This window comes from Schistocerca nitens, chromosome 4 (assembly GCF_023898315.1).
Source record: "Schistocerca nitens isolate TAMUIC-IGC-003100 chromosome 4, iqSchNite1.1, whole genome shotgun sequence".
Lineage (NCBI taxonomy): Eukaryota > Metazoa > Arthropoda > Insecta > Orthoptera > Acrididae > Schistocerca > Schistocerca nitens.
In genome coordinates this window covers 479,731,534-479,751,128 of record NC_064617.1, presented here as the reverse complement: position 1 = coordinate 479,751,128, position 19,595 = coordinate 479,731,534, and positions in this window count along the sequence as shown.

Here is a 19,595-nt window from a genome sequence, read left to right as displayed (position 1 = left end):
CTATGGATCGGAGGAAATCCTCTCTGGCTTCCGGCGGCTATCTGATTTGGTGAAGACTGCCAGTCTCGCTAGCGGGATGAAAGCAGAGCACACCATCTGCAGCATCGTCGATAGGACTGACTGCGGACCTTTGGTACAGAGCCGAGTGGAGGGTCTGAATCAGAGGCTGAGACGGTTCTGCGACCATGTGGGCTGCAGATTCCTCGACTTGCGTCATAGGGTGGTGGGGTTTCGGGTTCCGCTGGATAGGTCAGGAGTCCACTACACGCAACAAGCGGCTACACGGGTAGCAGGGGTTGTGTGGCGTGGACTGGGCGGTTTTTTAGGTTAGATGGCCTTGGGCAAGTACAGAAAGGGCAACAGCCTCAACGGGTGCGGGTCAAAGTCAGGACATGCAGGGACCAAGCAGCAATCGGTATTGTAATTGTCAACTGTCGAAGCTGCGTTGGTAAAGTACCGGAACTTCAAGCGCTGATAGAAAGCACCGAAGCTGAAATCGTTATAGGTGCAGAAAGCTGGCTGAAGCCAGAGATAAATTCTGCCGAAATTTTTACAAAGGTACAGACGGTGTTTAGAAAGGATGGATTGCATCCAACCAGTGGTGGAGTGTTCGTCGCTGTTAGTAGTAGTTTATCCTGTAGTGAAGTAGAAGTGGATAGTTCCTGTGAATTATTATGGGTGGAGGTTACACTCAACAACCGAGCTAGATTAATAATTGGCTCCTTTCACCGACCTCCCGACTCAACAGCATTAGTGGCAGAAAAACTGTGAGAAAATTTGGAATACATTTCACATAAATTTTCTCAGCATGTTATAGTCTTAGGTAGAGATTTCAATTTACCAGATATAGACTGGGACACTCAGATGTTTAGGATGGGTGGTAGGGACAGAGCATCGAGTGACATTATACTGAGTGCACTATCCGAAAATTACCTCGAGCAATTAAACAGAGAACCGACTCGTGGAGATAACATCTTGGACCTACTGATAACAAACAGACCCGAACTTTTCGACTCTGTATGTGCAGAACAGGGAATCAGTGATCATAAGGCCGTTGAAGCATCCCAGACTACCTAACAGATCAAAACAAAAATTTCTGTTCCGACACTGACAATGTTGAGTGTTTATGGAAAAAGTTCAAGGCAATCGTAAAATGCGTTTTAGACAGGTACATGCCGAGTAAAACTGTGAGGGACGGGAAAAACCCACCGTGGTACAACAACAAAGTTAGGAAACTACTGCGAAAGCAAAGAGAGCTTCACTCCAAGTTTAAACGCAGCCAAAACCTCTCAGAAAAACAGAAGCTAAACGACGTCAAAGTTAGCGTAAGGAGGGCTATGCGTGAGGCGTTCAGTGAATTCGAAAGTAAAATTCTATGTACCGACTTGACAGAAAATCCTAGGAAGTTCTGGTCTTACGTTAAATCAGTAAGTGGCTCGAAACAGCATATCCAGACACTCCGGGATGATGATGGCATTGAAACAGAGGATGACACGCGTAAAGCTGAAATACTAAACACCTTTTTCCAAAGCTGTTTCACAGAGAAAGACCGCACTGCAGTTCCTTCTCTAAATCCTCGCACAAAAGAAAAAATGGCTGACATCGAAATAAGTGTCCAAGGAATAGAAAAGCAACTGGAATCACTCAACAGAGGAAAGTCCACTGGACCTGACGGGATACCAATTCGACTCTACACGGAGTACGCGAAAGAACTTGCCCCCCTTCTAACAGCCGTGTACCGCAAGTCTCTAGAGGAACGGAGGGTTCCAAATGATTGGAAAAGAGCACAGGTAGTCCCAGTCTTCAAGAAGGGTCGTCGAGCACATGCGCAAAACTATAGACCTATATCTCTGACGTCGATCTGTTGTAGAATTTTAGAACATGTTTTTTGCTCGAGTATCATGTCATTTTTGGAAACCCAGAATCTACTATGTAGGAATCAACATGGATTCCGGAAACAGCGATCGTGTGAGACCCAACTCGCGTTATTTGTTCATGAGACCCAGAAAATATTAGATACAGGCTCCCAGGTAGATGCTATTTTTCTTGACTTCCGGAAGGCGTACGATACAGTTCCGCACTGTCGCCTGATAAACAAAGTAAGAGCCTACGGAATATCAGACCAGCTGTGTGGCTGGATTGAAGAGTTTTTAGCAAACAGAACACAGCATGTTGTTATCAATGGAGAGACGTCTACAGACGTTAAAGTAACCTCTGGCGTGCCACAGGGGAGTGTTATGGGACCATTGCTTTTCACAATATATATAAATGACCTAGTGTCGGAAGTTCCATGCGGCTTTTCGCGGATGATGCTGTAGTATACAGAGAAGCTGCAGCATTAGAAAATTGTAGCGAAATGGAGTAAGATCTGCAGCGGATAGGCACTTGGTGCAGGGAGTGGCAACTGTCCCTTACCATAGACAAATGTAATGTATTGCGAATACATAGAAAGAAGGATCCTTTATTGTATGATTATATGATAGCGGAACAAACACTGGTAGCAGATACTTCTGAAAAATATCAGGGAGTATGCGTGCGGAACGATTTGAAGTGGAATAATCATATAACATTAATTGTTGGTAAGGCGGGTACCAGGTTGAGATTCATTGGGAGAGTGCTTAGAAAATGTAGTCCATCAACAAAGGAGGTGGCTTGCAAAACACTCGTTCGACCTATACTTCAGTATTGCTCATCAGTGTGGGATCCGTACCAGATCGGGTTGACGGAGGGATAGAGATAGAGAAGATCCAAAGAAGAGCGGCGCGTTTCGTCACAGGGTTATTTGGTAACCGTGATAGCGTTATGGAGCTGTTTAGCAAACTCAAGTGGCAGACTCTGCAAGAGAGGCGCTCTGCATCGCGGTGTAGCTTGCTCGCCAGGTTTCGAGAGGGTGCGTTTCTGGATGAGGTATCGAATATATTGCTTCCCCCTACTTATACCTCCCGAGGAGATCACGAATGTAAAATTAGAGAGATTCGAGCGCGCACAGAGGCTTTCAGACAGTCGTTCTTCCCGCGAACCATACGCGACTGGAACAGGAAAGGGAGGTAATGACAGTGGCACGTAAAGTGCCCTCCGCCACACACCGTTCGGTGGCTTGCGGAGTATAAATGTAGATGTAGATGTAGATCTGATTACGAAATCTCTGTCTGATCATGATGTAATCTAACTCAAATCTTCCCGATCACCTTGCCTGTTCCAAGTATATCTCTTCCTCTTGTGATTACTGAACAGAGAATTTGCTATCACTAGCTGAAATTTATTACAGAACTCATTTAGTCTCTCTCCTCTCTCATTCCTTGTCCCAAGCCCATATTCTCCTGCAACCTTTCCTTCTACTCCTCCCCCAACAACTGCGTTCCAATCCCCTATGACTATTACGTTTTCATCCCCTTTGACGTACTGTATTACCCTTTCATTATCCTCATATACTTTCTCTGTCTCTTCATCTGCAGCCTGCTACGTCGGCATCTGTATCTGATAAGAACTACACTATCACTGAACTGTTCATAGTAACACACTTTCCTCCGTACCTTCCTATACATAACGAATCCTATTCCCGTTATACAATTTTCTGCTGCTGTTGATACTATCCTATATTCGTCTGACCATAAATCCTTGTCTCCTTTCCATTTCATTTCACTGACCCCAACTTGTCACGGTTCGCGCGGCGCCCCCCGTCGGATGTTCGAGTCCTCCCTCGTGCATGGATGCGTTTGTTGTCCTTAGCGTAGGTTAGTTTAAGTTAGATTAAGTATTGTGTAAGCCTAGAGACCGATGACCTCAGTAGTTTGGTCCCATTGTCCTTACCACAAATTTCCAAAAACTGACCCCAACTATATCTATACTGAACCTTTTGCATTTTTTTTTTAAGATTTTCTAGCTTCACTACCACGTGCTAGCTTCTGACATTCCACGCCCAGACTCAGAGAACAATATATAAGAGACGATCAAAAGAGTTCCAATGGAAGGCCGTACAGTCCTGAATCGATGGGCCAATCAGGCAAAATCGCCGTGAGTACTGAGGCAGTCATCCCATCGACGTACCAGGTTGAAAATACCCCTTTGGTAAACTACCGTGTCCTGCTGCGTGAAGAAGTTCATTTCTGCCTGCTGCACACCCTTGTCCGACAGGAATCGTCAACCCTCCAAGGCTCTTTTTAAGGGACGAAGGCGTGCTAATCAGTTGAGAAGATATTAGAAGTACAGGGCGGGTTCTCGAGTGTCTCCTGCTTCAGTTGCCGTTACTTCTGATTTAAGACGTTTACGATATGTGGACATGCGTTATCATGAAGCAGCAGCAGCCTTTTTCGAGGTTAGTTCTCGACAGACACGATGCCCAGCACACATTCCTCATTCTGCCATATACTTCTACCCGTGTATGGCCTTCGGAAACCAAGAAAAGAATAACAGGACTTTAGTCTTGTATGGGCGCATTTGGTAATAACGTCACCATAGTTCACATTTCCGCATTTAGTGGACACACATCTAAAGGACACGAATGCCACACTCATCCTTCGCCTAGCAAAGGTTAGTAAGGATTCGTGTGTCTGTGAAAATATCTATTGGAGAAGCATACAGCAACTGCCAACGTCATACTTCAGCAAAAGATCTGCCAGGGAACCCGAGAAATTTATGGCCCTGTGTAAAATCACTAAGTGGGTCTTAGGCTTCCGTCCAGTCGATTGTTGATGACTCTCGTGTGTCAGTTGAAGAGAGCAAACCGAAAGCCTAAGTTTTAAATTTCACGTTCAAAATATCGTTCACGCAGTAGAATCGTACAGACATACCGTCGTTTGACAATCGAAAGGACTCCTGTATGGACGACATAGTAATATGCGTCACTGGCGTAGATAAACAAATGAAAGAGTTGAAAACAAATACGTCACCAGGTCCGGATGGAATCCCAGTTCGATTTTTCAAAGAGTACTCTACAGCATTGGCTCCTTACCTAGTTTGCATTTATCGCGAATCTCGCTCCTACTCAAAATCCCAAGTGTATGGAAAGAAGCTCAAGTGACTTCCGTGTATAGGAAGGGCAAAATAACAGACCCGCACAGTTACAGACCAATATCCGTGACATCGGTTTGCTGCAGAATCCTTGAACACTTTCTTTGAGATCGAGAACCTTATATACAAGAATCAGCATGGTTTCAGGAAGTGTCGCTCGTGTGAAACTCAGCTAGCCCTTTTCTCAGACGATATTCTGAGAACTATGGATGAAGGGCAACAGGCAGATTCTATATTTCTAGATTTCTTTTAAGGAAGGTAGGAGCATATGAGATAGCATCACATATATGAGAGTAGCTCGAGGACTTCTAAGTTACACAAGCCGGTACGTTGTCCTCAACAGACAAGGGTACCGTCGAGAGTGCCGCATGAAAGTGTGATAGGACCGCTATTATTCTGTATATACGTAAATGGTGTGGCGGACAGGGTGGACAACAATGGGCGGTTGTTTGCAGGCGACGCTATAGTGTACGGTAAGGTGTCGAAATTGAGGGACAGTAGGAGGATACAAGATGATGCAGACAAAATTTGTAGTTGGTGTGATGAACGGCAGCTAGCTGTAAATGTGGATGAATAAGAAAAACAAATCCGTCGTGTTCGAATACAACAATAATAGTGTCCTGCTCTACAGAGTAACGTCGTTTAAATTTTAAGGCCTAGCGTTATAAAGTTATGTGAAATGTAACGATCATGTGAGGATTGTGGTAGGGAAGGCGAATAGTTGCCTTCGGTTTATTGGGAGAACTCTAGTAAAATGTAATTCACTTGTAAAGGAAGCCGCACTCAGGACCTTGGTACAACCTGTTCTTGAATACTGCTCGAGTACTTGGAATCCGTACCAAGTCGGATTAAAGGAAGACATCCAAACAATTCAAAGGCTGGCTGCTAGATTTGTTACTGGTAGGTTCGAAAAATTTGTAGGTGTTACGGACATGATTCGGAAATTCAAATGGGAATTCCTGGAAGATAGGCGACATTCGCGTCGAGGATCACTACTGAGAAAATTTAGAAAACCGGCATTTGTAGTTGACTGTAGAACGATCCTACTGCCGCCAAGATACATTGCACCCAAAGATCACTAAGATAATATAGGGCAAATTAGGGCTCATATGGAGGCATGAATACAGTCGTTTTTCCCTCATTCTATTTGCGAATGGGATAGGGAAGGAAATGACTAGTAGTCGTGCCATGCGGGGTATGCAGAGTATCTGTGTAGATGTACATGTGTGCTTGTGTACCAGCATCGGAGTCACACTATGTTTTATATAATGGTGCCCATAAACACCGCGAAGAACTTTGGAGCGTTGCAGAGGGTGTCTTTAGAAACAGAGGATAGGAAGGAACCCATGTCCGGTAACATGCCAATGGGACAACCCTTTGGCAGCAAACATGACATTGTACTTTGACGGATAGTATGCGGAACGTTTCGTCATGTAGTTTGCTATTCAGTGATGGCGACTGATTCCCACGAACACTAATGGAGAAGATGGAGCTAACTGCTGCGTAGACAGGCCTTGTCTCCCATGAATGCGATGCTCTGTTGTCTAGATAGCTAAAGGTTTCGGACTCGGGATTCCGTCTTTGATTTACTTTTCTCCTGTGTACCAAAAAACGTTAGAGGTTTCAAAGGGTTCCAGTAGAAAGATATTTTCGAATGGAAACCCGTGTCATGAACGGTCGTGCACCGGGCGAACAGAGCATCGTATCCGCAGGCGAGAAGGCCTTTCAAAACAGCGGCATTGCAACATTGCCAGATCTTCGACCTGAGGTCCGTCAGCGTACTAAGTCACAATTGCTGCCGAAGGGGTGTCCTAGTGGCAGGTGCCTGCGCCTAGAACTTTGACGCTCAGCATCATTGGATTACGTTTCCGCTCGCGGATTCCTATCCTCGATTTATTCTTCCCAACATCCTCTACAGTCCTTAGAGTTTTGTCATAACATTTCTGGGACACCCTGAAGACGATGCAGTAACGCCCTCAAAAGGAAACTTTTCGATCGCTGGTTATGTCTTAAAACCAATGGGATCTTCCCATAAATACAGGTCAGAACGGTAGTAAGGTGCAATATTTTATGTTTTACTTATTTTAGGATTGTAGATAACTGTGTAAGCTGAAATGACATGTTTTATGTCGCAATATTAGCACAAAAATACACGCTTTTACAAAGTTTTCAATGTGACAACAAAAAAAAAAAAAAACAATTCTCAGGATAACGCATCTCGCCAACATCAAAAAGTGAAATAATCCTAAACACAACAAAATTAAATATTAACTCTCAGAAGGTTAAATTATCGTAAACATGACAATATTAAAGTTCAACTATAAGTTACTTTACAAAGTTGTTCCTACAGTTGGTCAGTACCACAAAAATCGTCCGATGCCGGTTCAAAGTTCGGTACTATTTTTAGACTGACAAACAAGTCTACAGTGGATGGTTAGTTATGTGACAAATCGAGCGAAAGATTATCCAAGGTCGCTCGAGTTTACAGTGGACGCAAGCTGGTGAACCAACAAGTTTGCACCTCTGTACGCGGTATTTACCTTAAGCTGCGATGAGCTATTACGCCGCTCTCTTCCGCTGAAATTCCTATAAAGCTAATTACATCTTTGCTGAATTTCCCAGCTGAAACTTTCCCCATGTTTCTCGCTAAGTGAGGGAACATGTACTCATCTATAGTCTTGGAATGTGGCAATATACACACATCGTTGGAGCAGCATGCATATTATAATGCCCTCTCAGTTCTCACAAGAACAATTAACTAATTGGCTGGTTAGTTTCCCTATAGTTGAGCTAAACGATGCTACAGCTAATTTCTAGCAGGTTATTAGCCGCTGTGAACGCAGTGTTCACACAAATTACTCCTCTGCGTTGTACAGAGCATTATGCGCTCTGTTCTGCACTTGGCACCAGTTCAGAGAAGAGACCACTAAAATTTCCGTCTTGTCTTCCTCATAGCCAAACTGTCTCCCCACCTGGGCTCTTTTGTTCTTCACATCATGGCTTTTTTCGGTCAATAGAAGTGTTCCTCTTATTTTGTGGAAACTCTCTCTACCAATTGCAAAGTCCCTACCATTAAAATGCGTTGAAACTTTGGCTCTTTTCTCCTTCCTAGCGCGTTTCCGCCAATCGGATGTTTTGTGCCCATATCCAGACGTCTAAATGCGTACATTGACTCTCTCATGTGTGTACCACTAGTTAGACACGAAATAGAAAATGCTAACTGGTCTTGTTTTGTATCCATTTGCAATTCCGAAATGCAGGTTTCTAGAAGCTTTCTTTCCTGTCCTCCCTCAGATGGGCTGTTATACTCGCTCTCCCTGTCTGAGTCACCTAGTTGGTTGTTGACTTTCCAGCTGGGACACTCATTTAAGTGGTTTCCGTGGTACCCCTGAAGCGCAGCCTTGTCGCTGTGTAGTCCCTCTGAATTCCAAACTAAAACGCCTCTCGCTGATTGTTTCACCTTCTGCTCAAACATGCACTATAGGAACAGTGTGTTATCGATTGAATGTCATCCCTTTTTGGATTACATATTGCTAGGCAAATTTGCTCATTACCACCAAATTAAGTTAGGTGTCATATTCACCTTCCCGTAACCAGCCACTTTTTCTTGATCTTCCTACAGATGTTGTACCTAATGGCCTGATATTTAATACTTGTTTGATAGTCTGGAATCTGGCATGCTTTGTCTGCAATCAGACTCGAGTTTCTCATTTACAATATACACTCCTGGAAATTGAAATAAGAACACCGTGAATTCATTGTCCCAGGAAGGGGAAACTTTATTGACACATTCCTGGGGTCAGATACATCACATGATCACACTGACAGAACCACAGGCACATAGACACAGGCAACAGAGCATGCACAATGTCGGCACTAGTACAGTGTATATCCACCTTTCGCAGCAATGCAGGCTGCTATTCTCCCATGGAGACGATCGTAGAGATGCTGGATGTAGTCCTGTGGAACGGCTTGCCATGCCATTTCCACCTGGCGCCTCAGTTGGACCAGCGTTCGTGCTGGACGTGCAGACCGCGTGAGACGACGCTTCATCCAGTCCCAAACATGCTCAATGGGGGACAGATCGGGAGATCTTGCTGGCCAGGGTAGTTGACTTACACCTTCTAGAGCACGTTGGGTGGCACGGGATACATGCGGACGTGCATTGTCCTGTTGGAACAGCAAGTTCCCTTGCCGGTCTAGGAATGGTAGAACGATGGGTTCGATGACGGTTTGGATGTACCGTGCACTATTCAGTGTCCCCTCGACGATCACCAGTGGTGTACGGCCAGTGTAGGAGATCGCTCCCCACACCATGATGCCGGGTGTTGGCCCTGTGTGCCTCGGTCGTATGCAGTCCTGATTGTGGCGCTCACCTGCACGGCGCCAAACACGAATACGACCATCATTGGCACCAAGGCAGAAGCGACTCTCATCGCTGAAGACGACACGTCTCCATTCGTCCCTCCATTCACGCCTGTCGCGACACCCCTGGAGGCGGGCTGCACGATGTTGGGGCGTGTTGAGCAATTCGGCGGTACGTCCACCCGGCCTCCCGCATGCCCACTATACGCCCTCGCTCAAAGCCCGTCAACTGCACATACGGTTCACGTCCACGCTGTCGCGGCATGCTACCAGTGTTAAAGACTGCGATGGAGCTCCGTATGCCACGGCAAACTGGCTGACACTGACGGCGGCGGTGCACAAATGCTGCGCAGCTAGCGCCATTCGACGGCCAACACCGCGGTTCCTGGTGTGTCCGCTGTGCCGCGCGTGTGATCATTGCTTGTACAGCCCTCTCGCAGTGTCCGGAGCAAGTATGGTGGGTCTGACACACCGGTGTCAATGTGTTCTTTTTTCCATTTCCAGGAGTGTAAATCCCAAGTTCTGTTCTTATCCCTTAGTATATCACGCAGCCTGTCACTGCTGTTAGAGATTTCATTTCTGCTGCTTGTAATCTGCTTTCCTGATTTTTAGTAGTTGTCCAACGTTCACTTCCAAACGGCAATGTGGGGACGTCCATCAGCTGATAAAACTTTATTTTTGTGGCTTTTCTCACTTTATTTCTCAGAGTTCTGTTCATCTATTCTTTTGTGCCTAAGGTATTAGTACAATTAAAGGATAGCATTAAGACATCAGGTATTTTATTTTATTTATCAAATTGCATGTACCATGATATAAGTCGGAATGTTAAGGGATTTGGGAGAAAGCTCAACACTGGTTCACTTCATATCTGGAAAGTGGGAAGCAAAAGATTGTCAAATCAGATTGGGGTAACGTAAAGTGGGGGCTGCCATAGGATTCTGCTAGGGTGCTTTAGTTTACTTGAGATGTATGAATGGCTTGCCACAGAACTTGACAGACCATTCAATAAATTTTCTCTTCATACGACACAACTGTCATTGCCAAAGGAGAGAAATGGTGCACTATATAAATTTCCTAGCCAATAGGAGGAGCACTTGGTTTTCAGACAACAGATTAACTACAGAAAAACACAGTTTTACTGTTTCTCTTGTAAATGCGTGATTTTTGTATCCAAATGTAGTCAAAATGTGAGTCAAGTCGAGCAGTTTAAGTTCCTAGGACTTAGGGTGGATGAAAATCTTTCTTGGTAATTATACTTTCAAGATCTTGTTCAAAAACTGAATGCAGTCTGCACTTTAAGAATAACCTTTACTGTCTCTGACCTTGTCTAGTACACTCCTGCATAGGGGATCCCTGCAGTAGTTAAGAACATTGTTCTGCAATGTGTCATTTATTCGTATAGGCTCTCACAACTTCATCTTGTTTTCCTAATACTTTTTTTTCATATATTCCAATCAGCATTCTGTAAATTACGTTGCAGTCGTGTGTCGCTATGAGATCTTTATCTTTATTCATTGTTGATTATGTCTGAGGAAAGCACTGGCTAGCAATGGACGAACGTTTCAGTCTGCCTTGGTGGAAAGCGAGCGTCCTGAGTGGCCACGTAGCGGTTCCAGCGTAACCAAAGGATGTCTTCTATATGAATGGGTGTCTGTTCTTTCGAACAACAGACACCACGCGGAATACATTAGATGTAACCTGAAGATGGCGGGAGGGGGAGAAAGGAAAGGTATAACTGATGTTAGCTCCATCGGGACATAACGCAGAATCAGCAAACGATGAGTAAAAATGTTTACTGGAGTGGGATTCGAACCTGGGATCGCCTTGTTTCAAAGCGGATGCGTTATCCACTGCGCCAACCGTGACACATTGCAACGCCACTGCGCAGACTATCTCCGCAGGCCTCACGGCTGACCCACATTCCCACCGAGCACCAGCTATCCACAGTCCAGACAAGTGTGCGTTACTAACTTAGTCTTCAGATGTGGTTTATCTTCCAGCGATTATATGGATGTATCAAAATAATTAATAAGTAGTAGATGAGGTTTTAGCATTATGATGAATAGGAAAATTGGTAGGGATGAGTTACTGTTTTTAGTGGACCATGCCAAATAATTATTCTCGGACGCTGACGATTACCAACATTTTACAGATGATGTTCGGTTATTAGAGGGAATATATATGAGACTCAGTAATTGATAAGATAGGAGAAAGACGATTACAGCACTAGAGAAGGTAGAATTACTCGTTTCTACGGATTGGCGGAGGAAAGGAAGCAATAGATAAGCTTCTAAAATTCTGCGATGCTATTTAACCATCTTCCAAAACACCAGTAAAAGAATATATAATAGAAGCATCCCCTGAAAAGTGGGAAAATATCATATAAAATTATAATCAAAGATTTAGTAACTAACAAATAGATTTCAAGTCAACCACACTTAAGAAGTAGTCACCAAATGCAGACTGGTATTTTAAAGGAAATAAAAAAAAAGGATTTCACAATGAAGTGGTATACTACAAATTTATGGCATAATGGGAGAAATTAAAATTGTTATAATGCAATAAATAATGTCAGTGAAAGCTTAAATCATAGTTTAGAGGTAAGTCACGTAATGCAATAAAGAAGGGACCTAATAATACAGAAAATGAAGAATAAACAAAAATTATTATGGTCAAATAGGAAGCGAGTTACGTAGGGTGCTTGGAGACAAAAATAGCCAGTGCAATGAGCAGCTAATAGAGCGCTATGAATAAATAGAGAAAGGAAGAAATTAATTGGAATACAGGGATGTATTTCCCTATTTCATGGAAAATAAATAATTGAACCTACGAATTTCAGATGGTATACTCTGAACTCGCAACGCATAGGAAGTCGAAGCTATTTTATCTGATGCCACAACGCGAAAAGAGGAAATTTTTCTATCTGATTTATGGCCAGACGTTGGCACAACATCACCGAGGTACCTCTAGCGGTTAAATTTTGTAATTATCGGAAGATCAGTATTTGCATATTTACAAACAGTACGACATCCTAAGCACGGAAAACTGAAGACGCGCTGGAGTAATATCAGTTTGACGTCAGCGAAGTACCTTTCCTTTGTGCTTGTTAATGAAATGATGGTAACAGAAAGATGACGATACCTTTTTCAGTATCTGAGGCCCTGCGGAGAGAGTTCGACAGTACAAGATTTAATAAGATGTACGAAATTGTAAGATGAATGAGACTTGCATACGAAGACTTAAAGTCAATCATACGTCTGCAATAAACTTGAAAGAGTAAGAAAGACGAGACCAAATCTAAATTTCGCAGATAACGAGATTCTGCTGCCACGAAACAAGGAAGGCTTAAAAAAGTTCTTGAATCAATAGGGCAGTACATAGTGCTCGCCATTGCTTCACCAGAATTAATACAAAATGAGGAAATCTTACTTATTGTGAGTATACAGTAACGTAGGAAAAATATACATAAATAACTTTATAGGTGTCGAACGAATTTTTCACTCTATAACGGAGTGCATATAAAGCATACTAGCGGATTAAAATGCGACGCCTTGTTTGGTTTTTTCCCCATTGAAGATTATTAACAATCCTGAGAAGTTTCGAGTACTGTATGTATTTGGGTTTCTGTTGTAGTCAGCCCCTTGCTTAACTACTCCCAGCCTCATTTTAACATATTAACCACAAGTGTGGAAATTGGTGCTTCCGTACAAAACTTTAAGAAAACCGTACTACAGAGATGTATCGAACAGGTATCGTCAACGTGGTGCAATACTTATCGCGCCAGTACCGCGACAGCAGTGCGCAAACCAGCAGCGCAATTGTGAGAACCGCCACAGAATGCTCGGAGTTGGCGGAAGCTGCGGCGGCAGCATTTGCAAGTGAAAGCTGAGGCGCTCGAAGCGACTTGTTTACATTTGCATCGTATGACTGCGGGCTGAATGATTTAGCAGTACGACGGCAGAACGCCCCATTACGACGGATCGCAAAAGCTGGCGAGACGTTGGTGTGAAAGCCACCGAGACAGCAGACGTACTCGGGTGCCGCAATAACGTCCATTACTGACTTGAAAAGCACTTGTGGAAGTACATCTACTTGTGACTTACGATGTATATACTAGTCTAGCAACGCTGAGGCTTTTGAATGGATGTTGCATGCCAAAAAAGTTCAGGACGGAGCATTGGATCTCAAGGTGACAGACCAACAAAATAGTACATACAAAGCGACGCAGCTACGAGAGGCCACCGCGGATTTGTTGTGAACGACTAAATACGCCGTTTTACGGTTTGCAGTAAGTTATAGTGGATAATATTGCGAATTTTATGACTTAGATAAGTAATTTTTAAAGTTTATAGCTGCCGAACTATGATACTGACTTTTTTCTGTTTTTAATGAAACATTATACTTTTCTCGGTGACAATTGAACGAATTTCCGAAAAGAATTTTAACGGTATAACATGTGTGATTCAGGTAGTAAAAGGATAATAGTGCGGCAGATCAAATAACCGCCCTATTTCACTGACGCCTGTAAAAGTTAAAAACTATTTGTGTACGTCAAAACATATGCCGCATTGTCTGATGTAACTTAGGGAAAAACACGCCACGATATATTAACTCGTTGTGGAAATTTTAAGGACCTGTTTTAGCTACCTCGATGCAGAATTCAAATCACGATCTAGGCTTGTGATTAGATTAACCATAGTTTACCTTTTAATAATGGTTTGGTGTGTATTGTATGTCCTTGTGAAAGAAGACAGCAAACCCCAAAGCAGTATTTTCTGGACCCTGAGCAGTCCTTCTTATCGTCAGCACGACAAAGAGCATTCCGCAGGGGACTATCAGGTGCTAGAACAGACAGGTTCTCTCAAAAGGTACGCTACAACTTCAGTATGTCATAGCACCCAAACTAATTAAGACATTCCAACCATGTTTGACTAATGTCATAGACAAAGTCACAGAGTTTTGTTTTGGTGCCTTCAGGATGTCGTGAGTGATGCACAATGACAAAGGTGCAAGAGACGATTCAGTATGTCGAATGGTTTATTCAGACCAAATCGCACACACAACTCACAGCAGCTCGTAGGGAGCAACCACTCTCGTTGACGTCGAAGCACCAGGAATTTTATGCAGACAGGAAGCGGTGATGTGAAGCCTCAAACTGGGCGACCTGGAACAAGTGAAGTCGGTTGGCTTTTCAACATCCACCGCAGAAGGCTGTTCCGAGAGCGTCGCAGGAACTGCAAATCCCAAGAGTGACGGAAAACATTTACAGATGTATCCAAACCTATTGCAACTGTTGCACGCCCCGAAAGCAGACGAGAAGCTACAACGTTTGCAGTACGGTGTGGATGTTCTTCGTTTTGAGGAGGATGGAAGTTTTCTAAACAATCTAGCATTTTCTAACGAAGCAACGTCCTACGTTTCTGTTAAGGTAAAAAAAAAAGTAATTGTAGTAGTGACCTTTATTGATATGCCAGAGCTGTTTGCATTAATAAAACTGTCTGACCGCCAAGACCCAATCGTTTTCCAAAAGGAGGTGCACCGCTACATTGGTCTCACATAGTGCGAGATATTCTCGACCGGGTGTTTCCAGAACGCTGTATACGGAAGGGTGGTCCCATTTCCTTGCTTCTTACGTCGCATGACATTCCACCGGTGGACTTTTTTCTATGGGGATATGTCAAGGACAGATGTGAATCTCTTAATTAGATTGGATGCCATGACACAGTAATATTGTAGCGTAGCCTTTGAGCACCCTGTACATTTTTTCCCGCGGTAATTCACACAGCTCATCTTCACAAATTCACTGACTAGAACAGTTTCAGCTCAAGTCTGAACACACTATGTTTCCCGTGGAGCTACTGGACTCTGTTACGAATGGCTAGAGCAGCAGATAAACGGAACGTTCTGTTGAAGGTCATAGAACAGTACTCCTGCTGCTTTAAACGCAGTTGTTTAAGGGAATTTGGCTGTGACTATAAACATTTTACAATAGATGAAGCTTAAAAAGTCTGATGGTGACCAACAACCAAAGAGGGAGAGCGACATTCTGTAACCTCAAATCTATTTACAAGCTCCAGAAAACAACATACTAATCGCTGGATAACTAAGGCATCTCAGGTATTAACGGTGCGAAGTAGTGAAAGATAAGAGGGAAATAGATTTGCTCTTGGAACTGGATGGCAGCCTGATGTGAAGTCAATATTTTGCGCGGATAATTTTCTAGCTATTACAGAGTTGCTTGTATCTCAACCCGTCAGTCGCCGACAGTGACGTGAGTGTTTCAATGTTCGTTGCAGCTCACTCTCCACTCTTACAGAACATTGGAGTAATTATAAATCTGAACCGCAAAGAAACCTGTTTGAAAATCTCCATCCACCGATCATCCACCAAAAACTATCTCATGAATACACACACCGCTGTGTTAAGTGCCTACAGAGACAAGCGGAGGTCAACCTACCAAACATCCTCTTGCTGAAACACTATCTCTATTGGCCGCTATGTAATGATAACTACTTTTCTCCACATCTCACATATTTTAAAGCAGAACATGCATTCTTCCTACATGCCACACTCCACACGTCTTGGTTAGGAAATTTGCTTTCAAATGTATTTCTCACTTGCGATGCCAAATTAATTGCAAAATTCAAACCGTCTGCGATCGGCAGCTATTGGTATTGTTTTTTTAAATACTTTTATTCTTTATCATGTTTCGTGGGACCATACGAGCCAAACGTCCGTAGCAGTGGAACAAGTCAGTAAGTTGAAACTCAGTCCTCTTACGGCGTTAAACTGTAAGCGTCCCAGTGACACGTTATGTCTAAATCGTACTGGGACTCGGCAGCTGTGGGTTCTGTCTGTTTACCTTAGTTACGACTTCAACATCGAAATGCTAGACAAGCGAAATATGGTTCAAATGGCTCTGAGCACTATGGGACTTAATTTCTAAGGTCATCAGTCCCCTAGAACTTAGAACTAATTAAACTTAACTAACCTAAGGACATCACACATATCCATGCCCGAGGCAGGATTCGAACCGGCGACCGTAGCGGTCGCGCGGTTCCAGACTGTAGCGCCTTTAACCGCGTGTCCACCCCGGCCGGCTCTAGCTAGACAAGCGATTGAAATTCTCTTATACATTAATTTAAACAACTTAATCAAAATCTCAAAAGCGTGGTTACTTGTATTGCGACGGAAATACCATCACATTGAGACAAAAAAATTAGATACGCAAATAACTAACTATATTTATTATTTACAGGTCCGCTGGTTAGAATTAGTTGTAGGACAGTTGGGTTTATATCAGCAACGCAAAAATGCACTGAACAGTATCTGTTTACTCTCAACGAAGTTCTACTTGAACCAAAGAAAATGACTGTCAAACATTTACTAACGTGAGAATAATCAGTTTCCTGAATATTCATGGCAAACATTGGCTCACTAGAAGCTTTTTATATCTGAATGTAGCCCTAACACTTTGAAGAATATGTCAAATCTGACTAGAAGACTGTTTGGGAAGAGTAGCAAACTTTCGTAACCTGCACAAGTCGCAATGCAAAATAATCGAGTGCAAGACTCGCGAAATTAAACAAGTAATCAAGCAACAGAAGTTGCCCTACAAATCCCGGAAATTGTGAACTGCTCAGACAACGAACAGCGCTAATTGCTATATGTGAAATTTACTTAGAACTCAGCGAACATGCAGACCAGAACACAAGTTGTAACAGAAGATGAATAATTTAGAAGTAGATATCCTTGGTGTAGCGAAGAAGCTTAAAACAAGAAAGGCAAGGCTTCCGGTCAAGACTGTATACCAGTGAGATTCCTTTGAGAGTATGCTGATACAGTAGCTCCATACTTAGCAATCACGTACAACCGCTCGCTCGTAGAAATATCCGCACCCAGAGACTGAAGAGTGCCACGAGTCATACCACTACCCAAGAAAGGAAATAGCACTAACCCGCTGAATTACAGATCCATATCACTAACATCCATTTCCAGTAGGATTTCCGAACATATTCTGTGCTCGAACATTATGAATCACCTCGATAAAAACGGTTTATCGACAAATAGACAATACAGATTCAGAAAATGTCGTTCTTGTGGAATACAATTAGCTCTTTATTCTCACGATGTAATGAGTGGTATCAACAGGGGACGTCAAATTGATCCCACATTTTTAAATTTGCAGAAGCCTTTTGACACGGTTCCTCACAAGCGACTTCCAATTAAATTGCGTGTCTATGGACTGTCGTCTGAGTTGTGTGACTGGATTAGTGATTTCCTGTCAGGAGGATCACTGCTCGTAATAGTTTACGATAAGCAGAAGAAGTAATATATGGCTTTCGCCGAGGAAGTATTGTAGGCCCTCTGTTGTTCGTGATCTACTTAAACGATTTAGGAGGCAATCTAACATTCCTCTTTGATTGTTTGGAGTTGATGCTGCCATTTACAGTCATACAACGTCATATGATCAAAGCAAACTATAAAATGATTTCGACAAGATATTTGTAAGGTGTAAAAAGTGACAATTGTCTCTAAATCACGAAAGTGTGAAGTCATCCACGTGAACACTAAAAGGAATCCGCAAAAATTATTATACATGTTACATCACACAATTCTAAAGGCTGTAAACTCATCTAAATATTTAGGGATTACAGTTACGAATAAATTAAATTGGAACGGTCACGTAGATAATGTTGTGGGGAAAGAAAAGCAAAGACCGATTTATTGACAGAACACTTAGAAAATTTAACAGGTTTCCTAAAGGCAACTGCTTACACTACGCTTGTCCGCCCTTTTCCGGAGCGTTACTGTGTGGTGTGGGATCCGCATTAGATAGGACTGACGGAGGACATCGAAAAACTTCAAAGAAGGCAGCTTCTTTTGTGTTAGCATGAAACACGGGAGACAGTGCCACTGATACAATATACAAATTGGGTGGCAGTCATTAAAACAAAGGCGTTTCCGCTGCAGCAGGACCTTCTCATGAAATTTCAATCACCAACTCTGTCCTCAGAGTGCGAAGATATTTTGTTAGCACTTACCCACATAGGGAGAAAAGATCAGCGTAGTAAAATGAGCGAAATCGGAGCTCGCACGGAAATATTTAAGCGTTCGTATCCCCACGCACTGTTCGAGAGTGAAACGGGAGATAAGTAGCTTAAAGGAGGTTCGATGAATCCTCTGCCACGAATTTAATTGTCAGTTGCAGGGTAATCATGTAGATGTACTTTTAGATGTAGATGTAGATATGTAGATGTAGAACGCAAAATGGTTGAGATGAGGGCCGAGGATAGTTGCCACCGACGTCAGGACCAGACGAATGGCAGGTAGTAAAATGTAAGTTAGTGCGGATGGGTAGGAAAAACAAACCTGTAATGTTTGCATGTAGTGTTACTAGTGTCCTGCTTGACGCAGTCAAGTCATCTAAATATCTGGGCGTAACGTTGCAAAGCGGTATTAGGTGGAACGAGCATGTGTGAGCTGTGGTAGGAAAGGCGAATGGTCGGCTTCGGTTTATTGGGAGAATTTTAGGAAAGAGTGCTTCACCTGTAAAGGAGAGCGCACATAGCACGCTGGTAGCACGTATACTTGAGTACTGCTCAAATGTTTGAGATCCGTACCAGGTAGAATTGAAAGAAGACATCGAAGCAATTCAGTGGCGGGCTGCTAGTTTTCTTACCGGCAGGTTTACAACACACGCACAAGCTACGGGAACCCAAATGGGAATCCCTGGAAGGAACGCGACGTTCTTTTCGGGAAGCACTGTTGAGAAAACTTAGAGACCCGGCATTTGAAGCTGTCTCCCGAACGATTTTACTGCAGCCAACATACAGTGTGTGAAAGGACCACTAAAATAAGATACGAAATATTAGGGCTCATACGGAGCATATAGACAGTCTCCAGAATGAGATTTTCACTCTGCAGCGGAGTGTGCGCTGATATGAAACTTCCTGGCAGATTAAAACTGTGTGCCCGACCGAGACTCGAACTCGGGACCCGAGTTCGAGTCTCGGTCGGGCACACAGTTTTAATCTGCCAGGAAGTTTCATATAGACAGTCGTTTTTCCCTCGCTCTATTTGCGAGTGGAACACGAAAGGAAATGACTAGTAGTGGTACAGAGTACCCTCCGCCTCCCAGCGTACATTGCCTTGCGGGGTATCTATATAGATGTAGATGTAGATATCACCATGGCAGATCCTGAAACGAAATCATCGTC